The sequence below is a fragment of the Ursus maritimus genome, assembly GCF_017311325.1.
Source record: "Ursus maritimus isolate PB19 chromosome X unlocalized genomic scaffold, ASM1731132v1 scaffold_X1, whole genome shotgun sequence".
NCBI classification, from domain to species: domain Eukaryota; kingdom Metazoa; phylum Chordata; class Mammalia; order Carnivora; family Ursidae; genus Ursus; species Ursus maritimus.
In genome coordinates this window covers 89,922,480-89,945,586 of record NW_024423319.1, presented here as the reverse complement: position 1 = coordinate 89,945,586, position 23,107 = coordinate 89,922,480, and the positions used below count along the sequence as shown (strand labels likewise).

The window sequence follows — 23,107 nt, the reverse complement described above, 5'->3', positions numbered from 1 at the left end:
TGAGAGGTCCGCTAACTTTCATAAGGTGTCCCCATGCGGAAGGCAGGTGTGCCCCAGAGGGACAGGAGCCAACTGCACTTAGTGCGAAGGTGACCGCGGTTGCAAGATGCAGGTCCGTGAGGGGTAAGGTGCCATGACAAAGCGAAGGGGACCTCAGGGAAGCCGAGGGGAGTCAGGCTGGCATGCGGCCCCAGAGAAGCAGGGCCCACAGAAAGCAGCTGGGGGAGAGACCTTGGGGGAGGGTGAGCACTGTTACAGGGGAAATGGTGGCACTTGTTAAAGATGGCGGCGGACTTCATTTAGGACCTTCCTGAGGTGCGTGAGGACCACTGCAATGGAGTCTAGCACTGGGAGAGAGAAAGATGGTCTTGCTTTCAAATACAACAGGACACGTGGAGATTTATGGCCAAGGAGTAGGGCGGGAGTCACTGGAATGACCAAAGGAAATGCCAGGGGTAAAGGGTATCCTGGCTAAACCAACTTGATGGGATTTTTGCTGCAGGCAGGCCAGTGTGATGGGATATTGAGGGCGGGGAGTGAGAAATTTGATCAGATAGCGAGGATGGGGGATTTCAGCCGGACTGACTCATCAGGGTTCTTGCTAAAACTGGATTAAGCGGGCAGAGCCACTGGGCCAAGGACAGAGCCCAAGGTTGGGGCCTAGTCAGAAAGAGTTCTTGGAGGAGCCTGACTCAAAGTTTGGTCAAAGGAGAGAGTCTTTGTCCTCACAAAGAAAGGCATCTGCAGCTGCCACCCTCTGCTGGCCCTGAAGAGGGGGACTGGGAGGAGGGTGCTGGTAGGGGGAAAGAGCTCAGAAATTTCCTCAGAACAAATCCTGTTCCCACGCTGAACACATGTCACCCAGGAAGGAACGTGAGCTCTGGGGCTGACTGGTTTCACATCCAGCTCCATCACTGACTACGTGACCTTGGGCGAGTCACTCGGCTGCCGCGTGCCTCACTTTCCCCGTTTGGCAAATGAGGGTAATGCTGCTGACTCCGGACGGTTCTAAGGATCTTCTAGGCCAGTGGTTCTCAGGTCTTCAGACCAGCAGCATTACCTGGGAACGGGTTAGAAATGCAAATTCTCCCTATACCCTAGACCTGCTGAATCAGAAACCCAGCCGCTTTAACAAGCCTCTAGGGGATTCCGATGCACTTGGTGCCGGAAACACCCTGCTGGGTCAGGTCAGCGCGGGGAACAAACCCCACCTAGGTGAGCAGTTCTTTTTCTCTGCCTGATCACAGAACCAGGGGAGCGGATCTCAGGCCTGCCCTCCCGGTGCACGTTAGAATCGCCTGGCCTCTTTCCAGACCAATTACTTCAGACTCCCTAGGCGTGGGGCATGCCAGCCATCAGCCGCTTTTAAAGCTCCCCAGATGATTCCTGAACAGCCGGCTAGCCCGTGTCAGAACCCCCTGGAGGGCTTGTTAAAGGAGCCAGCCCCAACCCCAGAGCACCTGATTCCCTAGCTCTGGGGTGGGGGCCTGAGAATTTGCATTTCTTTCTTTTCTTTTCTTTTACATTTTTGTTGGGGGGGGGAGACTGTGTGGGGTGGGGAGGGGCAGAGGGGGAGAGAGCGTCTCAAACAGACTCCCCGCTGAGTGCAGAGCCCAACATGGGGCTTGATCCTAGACCCTGAAATCATGACTGGTGCGAAAACTGAAAGTCAGCCGCCTAACCAACTGAGTCACCCGGGCGCCCCGAGAATTTGCATTTCTAACAAGCTGCCAGGTGCCGCTGGTGCCGCTGGTGCCGCTGGACTTGGACCACACCTTGAGATCCACTGCCCAGGGGGGTTAGATGAGAACGGATAAGAGTGGCAAGAGAAGGGGCTTGAGGAGAAATCCCAGCTTCCTCCCTGCCCCCCATGTTGAATTACCACGAGCTTTGCTTACGCATCCCTTGTTTTCATCACACTCTGTTTGCAGCAGAGGGACGAGGTAGGTTGATGTTTGTGGAGAAGCTGAGCTGTGACACGGGCCTCCCTCAGAGAGAGCAGGAATTATCCCCCACCATCTCGGCAGATTCCCCAGGAAAATCAAGAGGAGCCGCTTGCATTGGGGTCCCTTGGCTGGTGCGTGGAACCTCCCAGATCCCTCCCCCCCAGTCCCCTTGCCTGAATTTTCTTTTCTTTTCTTTTCTTTTTATGTATTTGTCGGAGTGCACGTCATGCAGGGGGAGTGGCAGGCAGAGGGAGAAGCAGGCTCCCCACCGAGCAGGGAGCCCGATGTGGGGCTCGATCCCAGGACCCTGAGATGATGATCTGAGCTGAAGGCAGATGCTTCACTGACTGAGCCACCCAGGCACATATCTTGCCTGTATTTTCTCAGGAGCAGGTACTTTTCTTTTACTTTTTCACTTCCCTCTGCTCCCAAGCGCCCCTAGTGGTGAGGGGAATAGGGAACCCGGAGGCTGAGATGTTTTTCTGTGGGGTTTTCCATCCGTCTGAGTTCATTCAGTCATTCAACAATCATTTTATTCAACAAATACACATGGCCGGGTTGGGTGGGCAGGGCGTCCTGTTTTGTCTGCTTTATGCCCAGATGCCTGGTATCTGGAACACAGTAGACGCTCAAGAAGGATTTGTTCAGTGAGGGGGGCTGACTGTAGGCCAGTGCGTCTCCCAGGAAAGGAAGACAGCCCCTGCCCTCAAGTGCCCAGAGCGGCGTGCCTAGCCGAGAAAGATGCTAAACCAGTTACTCTGAACTGTGACGGGCACAGTGACAGCCCCCGGGCCTTGGAGCCTTTGGCGGAGGCCCCGTCCCTGGCTTCGGGTGTCCAGGAAAGGGCTTCCCCAGAGGGAGGCGTGTGTCAGCTGACATCTAAAAGATGAACAAACCAGGGGAAGAAGGACGGAGGAAGAGGGCGGACTGTCTCTTATACGATGTCTGGGGCTGCCATAAAAGTGGCTCAACCACTTTGGAAAACTGGTAGAATTGTACTCTTTTTTTTTTTTTTTTTAAGATTTTATTTATTTATTTGACACAGAGAGAGTACAGGCAGGGGTTGCAGCAAGCAGAGGGAAAGGGAAGAGCAGACTCCCCGCTGAGCAGGGAGCCCGACATGGGACTCGATCCCAGGACCCTGGGATCATGACCTGAGCCGAAGGCAGATGCTTAACCATCCGAGCCACCCAGGCGCCCCTAGAATTGTACTTTTTACGTGTGAATGATCACGGGGCACCCGGCTGGCTCGGTCAGTAGAGTGTGCAACTCTTGATCTCGGAGGTCGCGAGTTCGAGCCCCACATTGGGTGTAGAACTTACATTAAAAAAAATGTGAATAATACACTTTAAAATGGTTCAAATGGTGACTTTTATGTGATAGGGATTTTACCTCAGTAAAAGCCTTTTTTTTTTTTAATGCAATACACTGGCTTGTGTTTCCTGCCCCGAATGAGATGAAACACGGCTGGTACAGACCAAGCCCCATGTACCTCGGTGACCACCAAACGGAACTCCGTGTCCGTCATTTCTATACGTCTTTATATTTGTGGGACGTAGCCGTTTGCCGCTACATAACACGCCGTGACGTGCCTAGTCAATGCTTTCGTTATCTCCGTGTTTTCCCCCGTCTTGCTGGGGCTCTTAGCTCAACCATGTGTCTGCGAGGCTCCTCTGGTTGGCACGTGGGAGCCCACCTCGAGCACTGTCCCTACTCCCGGGGGTCCATGGTATGAAGATACTTTACGAGGTCAGTACTATCATTTTTTTAAAAGATTTTATTTATTAAAGGGAGAGCATAAGCAGGGGAGGGGGGCAGAGGGAGAGGGACAAGCAGACTCCCCGCTGAGCAGAGAGCCTGATGCGGGGCTTGATCCCAGGACCCTGAGATCATGACCTGAGCCGAAGGCAGACGCTTAACCGACTGAGCCCCCAGGTGCCCCTTCAGTTGCTAGATCTTAATCCCATGCTGCTCCCAGTGCTGCTGCTTTCCAAAGCCCATCTATCCAGAGGCCAGGAGTCTGTGGCTGGCAGGGGGAGGCCAGGGCTCTGCAGGGAGCAGGAAGGCTATACCTGGGGGAGGCCCGCCTCTTCCTCCAGCTTGGCGACCTTGGGCACCTCACGTCCTCTCTTGACCTCAACTTTCTCATCTGGAAAATGGGGCCTCCGCTTTCATGTCTGAGGTCCATGTATCACACCCCTTCCAGCTCTAAAACATTCTTTGCATCCTGAGCTGCCACAGAGATGGAAAGGGAGACTCTGGGGTCCGTCACAGGGTTGGGAGGTGAGGGGCTCCTACTGCGTGGGCTTTGCTGCCCTGTTGCAAAAGTGACCACAGGATTCTTCGTAAAAGGAAGATAATTCCCTTGTCTTTTTGGATCATCGCCTGCTGGGAGAGGCCCAGGACGGGATCCGTGAACCTGCGCGGCCGGCCGTGCTGTGCGACTCGGAACTACTTGTACTTGTGTCTGGATGAATCAAGGGAACTCAGTGCCTTAATCACAATAAGAGGAGACAGCCCCAAGAACAGGGACACCTAGATGGACAGATGGGGCCCACAGCAAAGGCAGAGGAGGCCCAGGCCTGTCCTGGCCACGGCACCTCGGACGGGATAGAGGGAGTGGTGGAGGAAGGGAGCTGGCCCCTGGCGCTCTGGGCGTGGCTGGAGCTGTTTGCCTTATGGGGAGCAGCTGGCAGGAAGCCCACCCTCCAAGTGGCACCCGAAGGGCTGGCTGGTGGCTCCCATGGGTGTGACCGAGGTAGGGCTGGAGCTCAGAGCCCAGGCGCCTCTATGCTGACTCAGCCGTCTGGCCTCTCCCTTGGAGAATTTCTCTCCCTCCTTCCAGTTACCCCCAAAGTGGGCTTCCTGCGGCCTGTGTTCCTGTCACACAGAAAGTCCTTTGCCAACAGAAAAAGTCCCAAGGCTTGGCCTGCCATGTGAGGCCTTGTCCGATTCAGCTGTAGCCACACGTCCAGGCTGACGTTTCCCAGGCTCACCCGTCGGGGGCACCTGGCCCTGGCTCCAGCCGCCCCAGTGTCCACCCCTGCCCCCGCTTGGCCTGGCGAGGCCTCCGCCACACAGCAAAGGCTTTCCCAGCGTACCCTCGCCGGCTGCTCTTGGACACGTGCCCCAAATCGCTCAGAACCCCGTTGGTGCCTGCTGAGTCCCACGCAGCGCCCCGGCTTGGCACCCCTAGGCCGGATTACCCACCTGTCTTCTCTCTTGACCACCGCCTGCATGACAACAGGCCACGCTGACCCCGTCACCGCTGCACTCCCCGTGCGGTACCTGGCACAGAGCGGGCGCCCGGGGAAATAGGTGGGCAACGAGCGGATTTCTCTCGTACCCTGGGCTTCAGGGGTGGGAACTGCGCTCCCCAGGCTATCAATGAAGAAATGGAGCTTAGAGAATTTCTTGCTTGGGTGCGGCAGCCTGCCTGGTGCGGGGCAGGTCACCTGAGCCCTGAGAAATAACCCTGCCTCTCCGGAGACGCACGAGAAAGTACTCTCAACAGTCCCACTGTAGCATCTGTGGATGGGGGGCGAGAGCATTTGAGTAAGTAACATTTGCCAGTGTAGCTGCATAGCATTTGGGCGAGTTCTGAAGTGTGTGTGTGTGTCCCCTCCCGAGAGTTTCCCTCCTTCCCCTTCCTTCCGCTTCACTACCTCATGGCCACTGAGAATCTTGGCTGCGAGTTCGCTTCCGGAAACTTAAGGCAGTTGAACAAAGTCTGTGTGCCCTGAGGGAACTTTTAGAAAGCCCATGCAGGGGTGAAGCACGAGGGAGAAGCAGAGAGGAAAGAGAGGCTTCCCCAGGCTCCTGGCTGGGAGAGCTGGGCCCTCGAGGGAGAGGAGGGAGAAGGCTGTGTGTCTCAGAGCCGTGGGAACAAGGCCTGTGGGGTAATCATAGGTGTCAGCTTGGCTGGGCCCTGGGGTACCCGGATATGAGATTAAATATTCTGGGTGTTTCTGTCAGCGTGTTTCTGGATGAGACTAACTGTTAAATCGGTGGACTTTGAATAAAGTAGATTGTCCTCCCTAACATGGGTGGGCCACGTCCAATCAGTTGAAGGCCTGAGTAGAACAACAAGACTAGCCTTTACCAAACAAGAAAGTAGGCGCCAGCAGACGGACTTTGGACTTCATCTCCACCATTGGCCGGTTTTGGTTCTGCAGCAGATAGCCTTTAGATCAGAATTGCATCATTGGGTCTTCCTGGGGCTCCAGCCTGCTGACCCACGTTGTATATTTTCGACTCATCAGCCTCTATAAACACGAGCCAATCCCTTATAATACGTTTTTTCTCTCTCTCTATATATACACATCCTATTAGTTCTGTTTCTCGGGAGGAGGCCTGACTAATACAGCCTGCTTCCTGCCAGAGCCTAGGTTGGCACCAGCATCCATGCCCCAGGGCAGGAGAGCGAGGCCTTGTACCCAGTGTAGCAGGAGGGAATTTCAGACCGTGCCTGGGGCTACGGTTCTTTTGGGCCTTGGAACTAGAGCAGCCCTCCCCGAATGGAGAAACCGGTCTTCCTCCCTGAGCCCTCCCTCTTACTCTGTCACCAGAGTGGCCCTCAGACCCCAGAGCCTGGAGATGGGTCAGGCCACCCATTCTGCTCACCGTGCCGGACCGATGTCAGCAGGAGGCGGGCCTCTTCCGTGTGCCCTGGGGGCTGGCCCTCTCCTTGCTGCCAGGGTGCCTGGGAAAGCATGGGAGGGCAGTCTCTCTGGACATCCAGGGGCCTAGTCCCCCTCGATCTTAGTCCGCTTGGGCTGCCATCGCAAAATAGCACAGACTGGGTGGCTTCTCAGAACTTTATTTTCTCACCGTTCTGGAGGCTGGATGTCCCAGGTCGTGGCTGGGTTCTGGTGAGGGCCCTCCTCCTGGCGAGCAGATGGCTGCCTTCTTGCTGTGTGCTCACACGCAGAGAGAGAGCTGCAGCCAGCTGTCTGGGGTCTCCTCCTAGAAGCACCAGCCCCGCCATAGCAGGGCCCTACCCTCATGAGCTCACTGAACCTTAATTACAGGCCCCATCTCCAAATACAGGCACACTGGGGGCTAGGGCTTCGACATCCGGGTTGACAGGGACATGATTTGGCCCATATGACGCTTGCAGATGAATTCTTTCCCTCGAAGTTCTCTTCCTGGTCACTGACTCATACCGCTGGGCTCCCAGAGCCTTCGCCTGGAGAAACAGGAAATGCCCCGAAAGGCTCTCTGGGTAATTTATGCTTAAAGCACTTGTAAAGCCCTAGCAAGCGTCATCTTAGGTCCCACCCAGGGTTGCCCCCATCGGTCACACTCCTGGGGCCCACCCTGCTTGGCAGGGAAATCACTGGGTACGCGGCAGGTGCTGTGAGGGCCCAGGGCAGGACTAAGGTTGGGGTCAGGCCTAGGTCAGGGGTATTTTTGTCAAGGGACTCAAAATTCGTACTAACCAAGGTGGGGAGCAAAACTGTGTGTGTGTGTGTGTGTGAGAGAGAGAGAGAGAGAGAGAGAGAGAGAATGAGAGAAGGGAGGAAGGAAGGAAGGAAGGAAGGAAGGAAGGAAGGAAGGAGAGGAAGAAAGGCACATGGCCAGGAGGGCAAGAAGCTCAGGTCACACCAGCTGTCTCTGTAACCTCAGGTCGCCTCCCTCTGTGGGCCTTAATTTCCTCTTCTGCAAAAAGAAGGCCTGGATTAGATCACCCCCCCAGGCCGCTTCTAGCCCTGACATTCTGTGATTTTCTAATTTCCTTCAGACTCCAGGGGCCTGCAGACCCCATGCTAATGTGCATGAATAAAACATGGGCGTCCTCAAGCTCGAAATATCGCAAGTGTCTGCTCTGGATTTGTTCTCACTTCACTGTGTGGTAAGCAGGGTCCAGCTGGGGCCCCACGGCCTCCTGTTTGGATGGTGCCGGTGCGGCCGGGCTCCCTCAGGAGGGCGATGGTGTGTGTGTGGGGGTGTCCAGCCACCCCAGCGAGGGAGCGCCTCCCCGCGCCTTCCCTCCCTTCATCCTCCCGCACGTGCTTTGTTCTGAGGCTTCAACCCCCAAGCCACCCCCGCAGCCCCCCTGCCTGCGCGGGCTCGGCTCCCCTACTGCTCCGCACTGGGCCGTCTCCCTGGGACGTCTGCCCTGGCACTGTCACACAGTACACGGCCACCTGGAGCCACGCAGGGAGGCAGCCTGGCGCCTGCTGCCTTCTGGAAGGGGCATATCCCATGTCTCTTCTGTAGGAACTTGACAGACATAATTTTTTTTCTTATTTTTAAGTTTTCTTTTCCTTTTTTTTTTTTTAAAGATTTTATTTATTTGTCAGAGAGAAATTGAGCACAAGCAGGGGGAGCGACAGAGGGAGAAGCAGACTCCACGACCACGCAGGACTCGATCCCAGGACGCTGGGATCATGACCTGAGCTGAAGGCAGACGCTTCACCGACTGAGCCCCCCAGGCGCCCCTTAAGTTTTCTTTTTAAGTTATTTTTTGAGAGCAAAGGTGTGGGTTTACAGAAGAATTGCACAGAGAGAGTGCCCACGTCCCTTCTCATCCCCTCCCCCACGACCCCCAGTAGTAACATCTGGCCTTGGTGTGGCACCTCTGTTACCACTGACCGGCCAGTATTGGCACCTTGTTATTTAGTAAAGTTTGGGGTTTACATTAGAGCTCAGTCCTTGTGTCGCACGGTTCCACGGGTTTTGCCAAATGCAGGATGTCATGTGTCCACCGTTACAGCACCATACAGGACAATTTCCGTGCCCTCAACGCCCTCTAGGCTCCCCCTGTTCATCCCTCCCTTCTTCTTTCCCCAACCCTGCCAACCGCTGGTCTTTTTTCTGTCTCCAGAGTTTTGTCTTTTCTAGAACGGTTATGTGGTTGCACTCATACAGTGTGTAGCCCTTTCAGATTGGCTTAGTAACATGCATTTAAGATTCTTCCTTGTCTTTTCATGGCTCGATAGCTCATTTCTTCTTAGCACCGAATAATATTTCATTGTCTGGATGGACCATGCAATAGATAACATTTGTGACTGATGGATTGGTGGAAAAGACCAGAAGCACGAGATGAACAGCCACCCTCCAAACATAAAGTCTGTAAGAGATCTGGATCTCAGTTCTAGGTGACGTACACAGTGTGTCCCACGAAGAAAATGCGACATCCGGAGAGTTGAATTTCGAGTATTAGCTGCGAGGCAAACTACTTTTATTACCGAACGCTTCTTTCTTAAATAATTGCATTTAAAACAGGATTCAATTAACGATTTTTCTACAACAGTTCAGGCATGCATTCACACTAAGAATTAGCTATAACCATATTAGATATTGTGAAAACAGGGGCGCTTTGGAGAGTAAAGGGAGGGTGCTATTAATAATTATGCCCAGACAACAGGTGTAAGCCAGGACTATCCCGGATAATATATAGTCTTTCTATTTATAACTGGTATCTGTCTGCTTAAAATAGCTGAGGGAACACAGGATATTTTTGTGTTTCTCCAAAAATATTAGATGGTGTATCATCTGAAGTTACACTAGCAGTGGGAACACAAAGTAGCAAAGCTTAGCTTATTTTTCACTCACATAAAGTCCAAAACACGCATCGTGGATTGCCAGGGGTGGGAGGTGGCGGGGCATGGGGGCTCTGCTCCATGCGGACATTCAGGGATCCCGGCAGATGGAGCCTCTGCCATCTTCCATATGTGCCTTTCAGGTGGGCTGACCAATCATCTCCATTTGGGAGTGGAGAGTTTCCCAAGCTGCAGACTCAGTGCTAAAACTGGGATGGTTCCTGGGAAACCAGGGCAGTTGCTCATCTATTTCCAAGGTTGCCCCTGGGAGGGGAGGAAGAGATTGAGAGAGAGAGGGAGAGGAGAATGGCATGGCTGGCTCTTCTGGGCCAGGCCAGTCATCACTTCCTTCTACTTTCTATTGGTCAGCACAGTCACATGGCCACACCTAGTTGCAAGGGAGACTGGGAAATGTAGTCCAGCTGTGTGCCTGCAGCTGGAAGAAAATGGGTTTGGTGGCGAGCTACTGCAGGGCCCTCAGATTGAGATGGATTTTATCCTAGCTGACATGTGTCTGGGAGGGACTGGTACCTCCCTTTTGTGAATCTAAGTCTCATTTGCCTAACAGTCAGTGGTCTTCAGCTCGGGGTGTCCCTATGGCCCAGGCCTCTGCCAGTGGACGGTCTTGAACCCTCCAGGGTTCTGGGAAGGCTGGGGGCATGGCATGGTGGAGGTTACTCCTGGCAGCCACAGGAACCCACTAAAAGGGAGTCAGGTGAGCGGGAAGGTGCCATGTGAGAGGGTCTGGTTGTGCTGCAAATGGAAAACCTGTGATCTGTGAAGTCAATACACTCCTGCACCCGTGTTGACTATGTGGCAATATAATTAGTTTTCAATATGAGCACCTCCGTGGCAGCATTCTTTCCGATTCTTAGCTCTCACAGCATCCCCAAGACGTGGGTTAGGGGATGTTAGCCCCACGCCGGGGGAAGCTGTCATCTGCACGGTGATGCCACGTGCTTGACTTGTGCGGGTTCTGTCCTCCCCTGGGCACCTGTGATGTAGCCAGGGACCTGGTACGGAAGGCCGTCTGCAGGTGCCTGAGTCCAGGCCCTGAGATACAATCTCTGCCTGCCGGGGTGGGGGTAGACGGTGCCGGAAGCAGAGAAGACAGCGATGCTACTTTCACTCCCTTCCCTGTCAGATGCCCCCCGTGGGGTGGCAAGGCTGGGGGCTGATAGGAGTATGCATTAAGAAGACCAGCCAGGGCAGCCCCAGCTAGAGGGACCTTGGTGTCTGCAGCCCCCACCCAAGGGACCAAGGGTTCTCTTTGCGGAGTGTAGGCTTGGAACCCCGGCCTTTCTTAACACCCTCTTTGGGGGGGGGGTGTCACAGACTCAGTTGGCCACTGTGTTAGTTTTCTGTGGCCACTGTGACAAATGATCACAAACTTGGTGGCTCACAGTTCTGGAGGTCAGAGGTCCCCAAGCGGTATCCCCGCGCTGAAACCTGGGGCTCAGCCTCTGGAGGCTCTAGGAGAGACTCTGTTTCTCACCTCTTCCAGCTCCTGGTGGCTGCGGCCTTCCTTGGCATGTGGCCACGTCACTCCAGTCTCTGTCATGTCCCTCTGCCCCCCTCTTCTTACAAGGATGCTTGTGGTAGCGTTTCCGGTCCGTCCGAGTAACCAGGGATGAGCTCCCCGTCTCCAAATCCTTCACTTAATCGCATCTGATTAAGATGATTAAGATTTCAGGGACTAGAACATTGACATCTTTTTTTTTTTTTTTTGAGGGGTAGCATCATTCAGCTTCCCGGCCACTTTGGCACAAAGTACTTGAAGCGGTGTTAGAGCCTTTCTGGGTATGTACCAGGGTGAGCGGGGGGATGGGAAGGAAGTCACCTGCTCCATGCTTCTCATCTCATTTAATTCTTCCAGAGCCCTCTGAGAGGGTCTTACCAGTTCTATGTGACAGTGTGAGGCTCAGAGAGGTTGAGTGACTTACTAATATAACCCAGTGGGAAGAAGATGGAACTGGACTTAGGGCTGTCTGACCCCAGAGCCCCTGTTCTTCCACGGAAACACAGGAGTGTCCATGAGGGCCGGACTCAGTTGGACTACAGATCACCGTGCACGGTGATCTTCTCCCTACGTAAGAGAGTCTGTCCTTTTTGCCTGTGTGATATGGCGATTTATAAGAAGAAATATATATTTGGTCTTTTTTTTTTTAGATTTTATTTATTTATTTGACAAAAGAGAGACAGAGAGAGAGAGCACAAGCAGGGGGAGTGGGAGGGAGAAGCAGGCTTCCCGCTGAGCAGGGAGCCCGATGCGGGGCTCGATCCCAGGACCCTGGGCTCATGACCCGAGCTGGAAGGCAGACGCTTAACGACTGCGCCCCCCAAGCACTCCTGTATTTGGTCTTCATCCCAGTTTCTGGTCCAGAGTTCCCAAAACCCTTGGGGCTCTCATGAGTCTTTTGTTATGTTAAGGAGGTGACTTTGGGAGCCCTCACCTAACGCTGGGGGCTGGTGACCAGGGGAACCAGCCTTGAATGGAGGATTGGAAATTTCAGTCCCAGCCCTGACTTCTGGGGAGAGGAAGGGGCTGGAGGTTGAATCAATCACCGATGGCCAAAGATTGAATCAATGATACCGGTGTAAAGCAGCCTCCACAAACCCCCAAAAGGACGGGGTTCCGAGAGCTTCTGGGTGGGTGAGCGTGAGGAGATGTGAGCAGAGTGGCGCGCTTGGAGAGGGCACTCCTCATCCTCTCCCCCTACCCTGTGCATCTCTTCCATCTGGCTCTTCCCTGAGTTCTGTCCTTTTGTAATAAACCAGTGATCCAGTGAGTAAGAAGTTTCTCTGAGTTCTGTGAGCCACTCCAGATGGGAGGGAGTGTCCCATCTGTAGCTGGTCAGCGAGCAGCACAGGTGACAGCCTGGCCCCAAGTCATCTGAAGCAGGAGCAGGGCAATCTTGGAGGACTGAGCCCTTATCCTGTGGAACCTGAGGCTGTCTCCGGGTAGATAGAGTCAGAACTGAGTTGAAGTGTAGGACGAGGCCCAGCCAGAGTCCAGAGCGTTGGCTGCATGTATGGGGAAGCCCCCTCCAACACACCCATTAGGAAATTGGGTCCAGGAACCCAAAAAAGTCTGTGTCTGGGATCACCCCTTGGCTTAGGGCTGACGTAGCCTGACCGCAGGCCCAAGTGTACACACGGCAGACCCGATCCCTGGAGAGCACCCCCCCGCCCCTTCTTTCAGTGAGCCCTTTTTCACTAACGTTGTCTCTTGGTTTTCATAGACACTTCTCGAGTCATCCATCCCCTCATTTCTGGCTCCTTCCTTCATCTCCAGTCCGGATCAAACCATTGCTTCTTTTCATCCCTAGTGTTCTGGAAAGCTCCTTCTCTCTTTACCACTGCGTATTTGGTAACTTTTTCATCTACAGGAAAATTGGCTTCACGTGAAGAGACACACTTCTAAAGCTTATTTACTAGGCTGATGCCTCAGATGTGAGGATGATGGGAGTGAGGGATGAGGAGTTTTACTCTCTGCTTCCCCTCTGGACTCCCTTTACACTGAATCAATTCTTCCTGGTTTTGTTTTTTTTTCCTTTTTAGACCAGTGAATAAATACATCCAAGCCATCTACCACTCCTCTTTTTTTATGAGAGCTGGGGGTGGGAAAGCAAGCGAACTTTTGCATTTTAGCATTTATGGCCTTTTGGGCAAATGCATTAGCAGTTGCTGGAACATACAGGTAATTACGAGCTACGTGTAAGCACACACGTGCACGCGTGGGCCACTCATGCACACACCCGTATGCTTCTGCTGCCTAAAAACTCCTTTGCAGTAGAAATTGCAGTAGGGTTGGAAACCCTGCACACTGCAAGCTCCTTGCACCCTCTTTTAGACCCGAAAGTGTAGGCTGGGCTCGGCTCAGTGGCAAATCAGCCCTTGGCATCTCAGTGGCTGAGTGCAACCGCTGATCTCTGGCTCAGATGAAGTCCAGCGCATAATAAATAATAATTATTTCTTCGCTCTCTGCATTTAATGGGAGCCACCTTAAGGCATCTGGGAATTTGTGGAAAGGCTACATCCTCAGTCTGGTCTTCACTTTGAGTCATTTTGAAACTCAGCGGTTTCTCCTGTCCCATCTCTTATGCGCAAAAGAAAATGTTCGTCCTGCATAACATGCATCACTCTCTTATCGACCTCTGATATCATGTTCCTCACTTCCTGCTGCCTGACCTTAAGGTTTAGGTTTTAATTTCAGCAAACCCTCGTTTCCGATACCAATTTCTGTATTAGTCAGGAGAGGATAGATTATGCTGCAGTAACAAATTAAGCACCGAGTCTCAGGGGCTCGAACAAACAGAGGTTTCTGTGTTGCTCCTGCCAAGTCCCGAGGGAGTCGGGCCACTCTCCAGGGCATTATCCAGGATCTCAAATGCTTCGATCTTACCATCTTGATAGGCAGCCTCTCTGCTTCTCGCTGAAAGTGAAGGTTGCACAAGATGTTTTTAATGACAAAGCCTGGGAGGAGCGCTCTACATTATTTCCACTTAAAGCCCATTGGCCGGAATCCTAGCACATGACCTCAGTCTTACTTCAAGGGACGCTGGGAAACGTAGTCTTTCTGTGAGTCCAGACAGACGAAAATGAAACAGGAGTCGGCGAATCTATAAGATTATTTCTTTCACACTCCCTTTTCGGGGTTCTCCGCTCCTGTTTATCTGTCCCTGTCAAGTGTCTAATGCTCCCTCAGTTATCCTCTATGCCCCGTGCCTCTCCAGATTTCATTTGCACTAAGGAATATAAATGGCTGGTAACAGCCTACAGCGTGACCTCTCTTATAGGCAGTTGTGCGTTAAAGCCAATTTTAAGCTTTTGTCTAGAGGGTTAATGCTGCGATGTGGGATCTGCAAGCATGAGGAGGCTAGTAGGAGATATATTTTTAGGGCTTCTGAAATGACAGACCAGGCAGGTCCTCGGTACCATCTTTTGTGTGCCATTCTGCCGTGCCGGGGGAACATCAGTGTGAGATATTTTTGACTCAGGGGACATCAGGCTAACAGTGTGAGTGGCCACGAGTGTTGTTAGATGTGACCAGACCATTAAAGTGTGGTTGTCATCTGGCTGTCTAGAGGTTATTGATATGAAGGAGGGAGAAATTATTGTCCACTCCAGCTGATTTGGAATCAGCTTTCAAATCATCCATCTGCCATCCCTCCCCCACTCCCTCCCCTCTGCAGAATGCAAGAGGCTCAATCCACGGTGGGTCTGTAATGGGCCTCACCAGGGAACGGGTGGGGGTGGGGGTGGATGGGCAGGGGTTTCCCTGAGGTTCTGCGGGGACTGAGGTCTCTTGTGTTCTCACTGTCAGACTCTGGCTCACCCATGGCTGTCTTTGCTTGTCCTGGCTACAGCCCGAGGAGAAGGAACGGAAATCTCCTTCTGAGCACCTCCTTCACTGACTGCACCCATCCCCCAACACACAATCCGACCCTCTGGTGCCTTTACCCCGTGAGCACCTAGTTAGAACTACATTTCCCAGAATTCCCTTCTCTGCACCCGTCCAGGTGAGGGTGGGCCGCAGGAGAAATTTGCATGAGATTTGGAAGCCGCAGGTGAAGCCGCAGCCACTTTTAGTGAGCCAACCTCACTCCTGTTGTTGCTGAGCCTAAGAGCCAAAACATCACCTTTTGGGCCTTAGGGTACAGCCAGGCCCCTAGCTACTTCCGCTTTTTCTGGCTCTTCTCCTTTGGCTCCTCCAGATCCTGGGGCAGGTGCCTCTGCAGCTGTGGCTGAGGGTGCCAGCTTTTCCTGCGGGTGACCCATGCCATCAGGCAGTGAAACGTGGACTCTAGCTGCCATGGTGTTTTCCGGTTTGTCTCTGCACTTGCCCACACCAGCCTCCAACATGCCCCCAGTGAGTCCTGCCTCCTGATGTTCCTCTCCCCGAGTCCGTCCTTCTACAGTGTGCCGAGTTGGTCTGTCTGGCCAATGTGAGGGTGACAGAAACGATGGGATGGCCCTTATGACTTAGGCTACAAAAAACACGGAGCCTTCCGTCTTATATTCTCTCTGTCTCTCGTTTTCTGAGATCGCTTGATCCGAGGAAAGCCAGCTGCCACTGTCAGGAGGATCTCTGTGGAGAGGCCCATGTGGTGAGAAAGTGAGGCCTTTGGCCAACAGCCAGCAAGGCACTTGAGGCCTCCCAGCGACAAATATGTGAGTGAGTCCTCTCGGAAGCAGATGTCCCAGCCCTGTTTGTGCTTTTGGATGACTGCAGGCTCCAGCGGACACCTGCACTGCGACCCCATGACAGACCCTGAGCCAGAACCTCTCAGCTTCGCTGCTCCATTCCCGGCCCTCAGAAACTGAGAGATAATAAATATTTGTTGTTCCAAGTCACCGAATTTTGTCGTGGTTTGTTGTACGGCACTAGATAACTACTACAGGGTCTACTGTTCCCATCCCAACTGCTGGCCCTGCTGCTCACAGGCCTTCAGGCCCTCAGGCCGTCAGGCCTTCACCTAGACATAGGCCAACGGTCTCGTATGGGCAGCTTAACCAGCTCCCACAATTGTGTCAGGCCACAATAAACCCTTATTTTGTATCAGTCAGAGTGGTTCTGCGTCCTTGATCCAACCTTACCTGAAACCACAAGAAACTAGAGGGAGAGATTCCTCAGATCCTTCATCATTGGTTTTCCCTACTGTATTGGTCTCAACTTTTGATCAAAACCACCCTGAGAGCTTAAAAAGAAATACCAATGCCCAGATCCTATCTCCAGAAGTTCTGATTTAATTGGTCTGGGCCATGGCCTGGGCATTGGGATCTTAAAGCTCCCAGGGGCTTTTAATGTGCCGATTGGGGTTGAGAGCCACCAGTGTAGCCTGGCTGACTCTACTGGTCCTGCTAGGTCTCTGCTTCTCCAGCCTTCCTTGGGCTGGGAGAGGGGTACCCAATCTAGACACCCATGGTAACTTTTAGCTGGGGACTCCACGCCTAGAAGTAGGGGGCCACAGGAAACCTTGCCACTGGTGGTGGCAGCTGCAGCAAGACTGAGTTCCCAGGGTGGCAGGGCAACTTGGCAACGAACCCCGGTGTCAATTTTGGTTCTTTCATTCCATCACCACCTCCATCAATGCTGTGACAATTACCCAACAGCTGCTGCTGCTGCTGCTTTTTTTTTTTTTTTTTTTTTTTTTTTTGAGTGAGAGTGTGAGCTTTGGGGAGGGGAGAAGGAGAGGGAGAGAGAATCCCAAGCAGACTCCCCGCTGAGCATAAAGCCCAACGTGGGGCTCCATCCCACCACCTTGGGATCATGACCTGAGCCAAAATCAAGACTCAGACGCTTAGCTGACTGCACCAGCCAGGCGCCCTTACCCAACGGTTTCTTGATTGCATCTCTTCCTGCTTACGTTATGGGACCTTTAGGGTCTATTCCAATGCCGAGAGTCTGGATCAGGCAACTACATTTCACATAACTCCCTGAGTGGCCTTAAGGGTAGCCAGCCCCTCTCTGGGCCTCAGTTTCCTCATCTGTCAAGGGGAGGGCTGTGTTAGATGAGCTCCAGACCCTTTGTCTTGGGTTGGGTTGGGTTGGGAAACAGGCTCTGAGATGGAAACTTGTGTGCCAACATCTGTGAGAGGGGTAGGGAAGCAGGAGTGAGCAGAGGAGGGGCTGAACTCTGATGCTCCCATGATCCCCTGGGAGCCTTGGAACGGGCATGGCCCTTCAGAGTTGTCCTGAATTGAGGTGAGGGGATGGGAATTTGTACCCCGATTGGTCGTTGAGTGTGGTCTGCTCCAGGGAGAAGAGAGTGACTTTGAGTGAGGCAGCTCTCTTGGGCACTTTCTGGAGGGAATCAGTTGAGAGCTGTCAGCCGCTGACACCCCGGCAGCTGGAGGCATGAGTCCGTCGGTCTTGAAGAGGCGGAGGTGGGGGGGTTGGGGGGCTGGATCTGAACAATGTGCCCCTCAGTGCTGCACCCTTCCAGCTCAGAGAGTCGACGATCAGAGCCCTAACCCCAGGGTGACCTGTGAAGAAAGGGGTGGTTCTCTTACTCCCTTTGGCTAAGCATGACATCAGACACCCCGGGAGAGTAGCTGGAAGGTTCCAGGAGACCACAAGCTTGATTAAAGCACAACAACTCTTCTTAGAACCTCCCTCACCATTAGCAGTGGGAGAGCCAGAGGGAGGTGTAATGTCAACTTACTCCAAAGAAGCAAGGCCCCAGGGAAAAATTAAAAGCCACTCCTGGAGGAAGGAGTGGCTTCCAGAAGGAAAGTCTCCCAGGTGTCACGCTCAACTCCCAGGAGCACGGAAGGTAACAGAGCTGCAAGGGACTGTGGTTGTCGCCATGGTAATGGCATCTTGGATTCCAACTGAATGAAGCTATTGGCTGGCCTGTCAATCACACAGCGGAGGCACCTTCAGTGGGAACAAGTGTGGGGCCAGCTGCGGCGGGGAGGAGAGGCCGCCCTCCTGCGCGCACAGCGGGCTTGTGGGAGTGTTGATGTTCAGGTGTGTGTCTTCGCATATGTGATTAAAAGAAATATGGAATATTTCCCTACCCCTGGAAGCAGATCCCAGGGCAAGGACATGAGTCAGATTGTGAGTTCACGGGTGATCCCAGGAAACACCTCTAGGGCACTGGGGAAGCGAGACAGGGAAGAGAGGGAAGCCGCTACGGAGTGTGTCATGGGGTGGGTCCCACTGTGGGCAACAGGGCTTCAGTCCTACCAGGGATGCCTGGGAGACAGTGGAGAGCTCACCGCCCAGAACTGTCCCCACTGAGGGGCGAGGGAGCTCGGGTAATTCTCCACCAACTCCTATTTGTCCTTGGCTGGGGACTGCTCCCGGGAGGCTGTCCTCCTTGTGTTTCCAGCCTGCCTCACTCATCAGCCAGAGGAAGCCCTTGGAGGAGGGCGAGCGGCAGGTGCTTTGGATCCGCGGCGGTTGGCACATACTAGAACGACTAATGCTGATGGGCCCAGGGTGGGGCGCTGCTAGTGTCTGCTGCACCCCGTGTGGCCCTTCCAGCAGTGTGACCGGGGTAGCTGGTCCTCCTGGCCACAGCTTAGCCGGCCCCATGGTGACAGGCTTCAGTCCTCACACCTGGGCTGGGTCAGGGCCAGAGAGTCAGGGCTTCTGAAATGTTTGCTGGGCAGCAGAACCAGGCCAGCCCCCCACTCCGGCAAGGAGCAGAGTCTGTTCACTCATCTCGATGCAAGGCCAGACGTCTGTCAGCCGAGGGCTTTGGTCCTCAAGAGACATCTGCAGGGCTCTCAGTTCCCATCACCCGCCCTTTCCTTCTGCTCCTGATTCCGGGCTGGGAACCTTCCCCGGACACTGGCAAGCATGACTGGCCTCTGTTTTCTCGAACCCTGGCTCCTTCTCTCCCGAGGCCTGCTTTCCCACTTGGCCTCGCCACCTGTTCGAGGGGGAAGGGCCTCTGCATCCTGTGCCTGGAGCCTCCCTGCTCTGAATTGAGAGGAGACCTTCCCTTCCCAGATGAAAATCAGCCCCGTCCTCGGCGATCCTCCAACCAGCGAACTGAAGACAGGAGGAGGGCCAATCAGAAGGTCGGGGCTGGGCAGCCTCCCTGGGCTCATCTCAAGTCGCTAACTTTCCTGCTCCATCCTGCTTGGATTCCCATCCCCTTCCAGACTCGCTGGATGTTGGATTCAGTTCAACAGCTGCTGGAGGAACTTCTGTGAGGCCAGGACGGTACCAGGCATGAGGAGATAAGAACGAAGTCCAGCCGAGCCCGAGACACTTGCTGCGGGGGCCACTCCAGGACTCAGCATCTCTGTTCCTGACCTGATCTCTTTCTTTCTTTGCCTTTTGACCTGTCTGGGCCAGAGATCACAGAACCCTTATGATCTGGGCACATACTGGGTTTCTGAACACCAGAACATGGGCCCCAACCCAGATGAACTGCTCGACCCGTGGGAGCCGTGAACTAGCCTGAGGCGGGGACTTGGGTCCGCAAGGAGAGTCTACTGGAGACCTTTGTGACAAGTACTCTGTTCACCCAGGCGGGGAGGGGACTGCACAGTCTCCACCAAGGCTGATGGGGAATTTCCAGCTATTTCACGATCTACAGGCCCTGGTGTGTTGCCCACCGTGGTCAGTGTGTGGCTTCTGTTTGGCACCCCTGATGACATAGCATGACGCATATCCCCACTGCTTTAGCAGACACCCTAGCAAGATCTGCCTTTCCTTTCTCCGACGGGAGGAACGTGGGCCGTTCTCTATCTCTACCAGGCGGGCCCCTGCAAGTCCTGCCACCGAACCCAAGAGAAGAGCTTTGCCCACAAGTCAATAGATCAGAAAGTAAAGTAAAATCTCCTCCAACCTCCTTGCCACAAACGTCCGGCCGGTATAGCATTCAGGGCAGATATCTAGGGACTATAAAGGCTCTCGGGGGGGCGCCTGGGGGGCTCAGTCAGTTGGGTATCTGTCTTCGGCTCACGTCATGATCCCCGGGTCCTGCCCCCCACGTCGGGCTCCCTGCTCAGTGGGGAGTCTCCTTTTACCTCTCCCTCTGCCGCTCCCCCTGCTTGTGTTCTCTCTCTCTCTCTCGGTCAAATAAATAACTAACATCTTTTTTAAAAATTATAAAGGCTCGCAGGGACTTGGAAATCCCCTTGTGCACTCTCCTTACTGTCCCACCAAGGATCAGGCCTGTGAGATCGAGATGTATGCAGCCAGAGAACGCAGAATCTTTAGGAAGCACTGTGGAAGGGGAAAAACATTGACATTTCCTTCTTTCATACAATCCTCCTTCCCCAGTCACCCGCCCCTCCCTGTCATGCCTTTCCTGGTGCCCAGCAACAAATGTCTTAGATTTTTTTTTTTTTTTGAGGGAGAGACAGCGTGTACACGTGCGTGTGCGAACAGGGGGAGCGGCAGAGGGAGAGGAGGAGAGGGAGTCCCAAGCAGGCTCCATGCTCCCTGCGGAGCCCAACATGGGGCTCGATCGCACAACCCTGAGATCATGCCTGAGCCCAAATCAAGAGCTGGACACTTAACCGACTGAGCCACCCAGGCACCCCATTCCGACAGATTTTAAAAAGTCTTACGGTTTTATAACGCTATCTGGTTTTCTCAGTACTTTCACACACATCATTTCCCTGCCCAAGCTTACTGTGAGGTCTGTGGAGTAAGCGTTCGATTCCCATTATACAGATGAACTTACCCACGGAGGCTCAGAAAGCCCTAGAGTGGGCACCTGTTCCAGTTACGATTAGATATGCAAACTCAAAATAGCTGTGACTTTAACAAATGAAAGTGTACTTTTCTTTGCCATCAGAATCAAGGATAGGCAGCTCTGTTCCACAAAGTCACAGGGACCAGAGATCTATCCATTGCTTGGCTTATGTCCAGCGGTGTCTGGAGAAGGGTCATGAGAATGGAGCCCCCATGATAGGATCAGTGCCCTTAGAAGGGACGCCAGAGCACTGTCTCATGCTCACTCCTTCTCTGTCTCTCTGGCAAAAGGACGGACTTGGGTTCAACTGCTTCTCAAGTCCTCTCCAGCTGGGCTTGTGTGGGAATGGACCGGTGAGAGGCTCCATGAAACCAATGGAAGAAACACCTCAAGGGCTTTGTCACCGTAACGTCTGGAGTTGGAATCCTGGCTCTGCCCTAACCAGCTGTGTGACCTTGAAGAAGTCGTTCACCATCCCTGAGCCCGACTTGCTTCATGCGTAACATGGGGATAATTCTCTTCTCGAGAGTGCCGCGGGGGCCACACTCCTGTCCTTAGCACAGAGATGGGCACATGGAGGACTCACTGAAATGGTAGCCTGATCCCAGTGCTTTCGGGGGGGTCTGAGGGGGGCAGCAGAGCGGGGAGCCAGGGTCCTGTTCAAGCTTCACCCGAGGCCAGGAGCTGCCTCCCCTCTCTGTCTCTCACCCATCACAGTCACTCGTGGTGCGCGCTAAGGCTCAGGATCATTCTGGGGCCCCCGAGGTCGCCCACTAATCAGTCCTGGCAGAGAGAACGGGGACCACCCACGGAGGCAGCTCAGCACGGATGGAGGCCACCCTGGAGGATATTAAACATTCATCAAACAGCAGAGTGGAAAGGCTGGCAGCACTTGAATCAGAGTGGGGCCGCGGGGTGCTGAGGCCATGCAAATGAAGTAGAGCTTTGCGTACTGCGTGGCTGCCTAGGGTAGGAGTGGAGGGTGGCACCCCGAGCCTGCCCCGAGCCTCCATGGGCTTCCCGGTACGGGACCGGCCAGATGTCCTCTCTGGGGTGCGAGCCCCATGCCCAGCGCTTGGAAGTTCCTTAAAGTAGAGCCGAAAGGACTCCTGCTGCCAGTGCCAAGTTGTGGGGGGCTTTTCCCTCTCCTGCCCTGATTCTGGTTCCCCTTGATAGGACGACTTAGCATCACGGCTGCTCTGGAGGAGGCTTGGGGCCTCTGATGACACCTGCTGATGCCTCGGAGCTGAACCAGCCTTGGAAGTGCTTCTCCAGCGGCTAGATCAGGGCAGGCTGGGGCTGTCCTGCTGTCCTCTGAGGACCTCCCGTGTGGGGCCTGCTGTGAGCTGAACCGTGTCCCTCCCCCAATTCATACACTGAGGCCTGAACCCCCCCATTACCTCAAAAGGTGGCTGTAAGTTAAAATGAGGTCACAGGGTGGGCCCTCCTCCAGCCTGACCAGTGTCCCTCTAGGGAGGGGAGGTGAGGGCACAGACCCACCCAGAGGGAAGACCACATGGGACCACAGTGGGAAGGTAGCCAGCTGCAAGCCACACAGAGAGGCCTCAGAAGAAGTCAACCCTGGAGACTTCCAGCCTCCAGAAGTGTGAGGAAATACATTTCCGGGCTTTAAACCCCCCAGTCTGTGGCACTTTCTTACGGCGGCCAGAGCAGACTAAGACAGGCCCCTACAGCCCTGTTCTGTGCTTTCATCCCCAAAAAAGAAAAAGCAGAAGGAGAAGGACGGCAGCTTGAGTAGATTTAGCACCGTCCTCTCATGCCTATAAACTGCCAAGTGCACGGTCCCTATCATTACCAGGAAGTTTGAATAATAATAGCCAACAGGAGCTGATTGCGGCCAATAGCCGGGTCTGAAGGTTAAATATTTTGGGGGGACTCTGTTATGAAAAAAACAGGACACAAAATTGCAAATACGAAACCTAGTATGAAAGCGAATGTTGTTGTTACTGTTGTTTTGAGGTTGGCTCCACGCCCAGCGTGGGGCTCGAACCCACCACCCTGAGATCAAGAGTCGCACGCTCTGCCCACTGAGCCAGCCAGGCGCCCCAAAAGTGAATGTTTAAAGGAGAAAAGAAATAACAAATTACGACACTGAAAGGCTCATGAAGGCCTCAAACGTCACAAAATCCAGGGGAAAAAAATAATATATTTAGTAATTCACTGTCTGAAACACTTGATTCTTTTTTTCTCTTCTTTTGGGCTGCATGGTTTTGATTGCTTCTCATACGGTAACGATTTTTTAATATCGTTTTGTAGAGAGACAATAGAAAGATCATTCCGTCTCTCCTGCAGCGTGCTTGATCTGCCTTTTATAAAATTATTGATAGTGCTGTGAAGTTTGTCTCGGGTTCACAAGTTGTCATTGGGAATTAGTTTCCATTGTGCTGTAATCCCGGAGTGACATTTGGAAGCATCCGGATGTCTC

General features: G+C 53.6%; 1 non-coding gene across 1 annotated transcript; it reads right to left on the bottom strand.

Annotated features, from left to right (window-relative positions):
* Window positions 1–22,651: 22,651 nt before the first annotated feature.
* TRNAK-CUU lies at window positions 22,652–22,724 on the bottom strand. Its single transcript has one exon. It is a non-coding gene; the product is annotated as a tRNA-Lys (tRNA).
* Window positions 22,725–23,107: the final 383 nt, after the last annotated feature.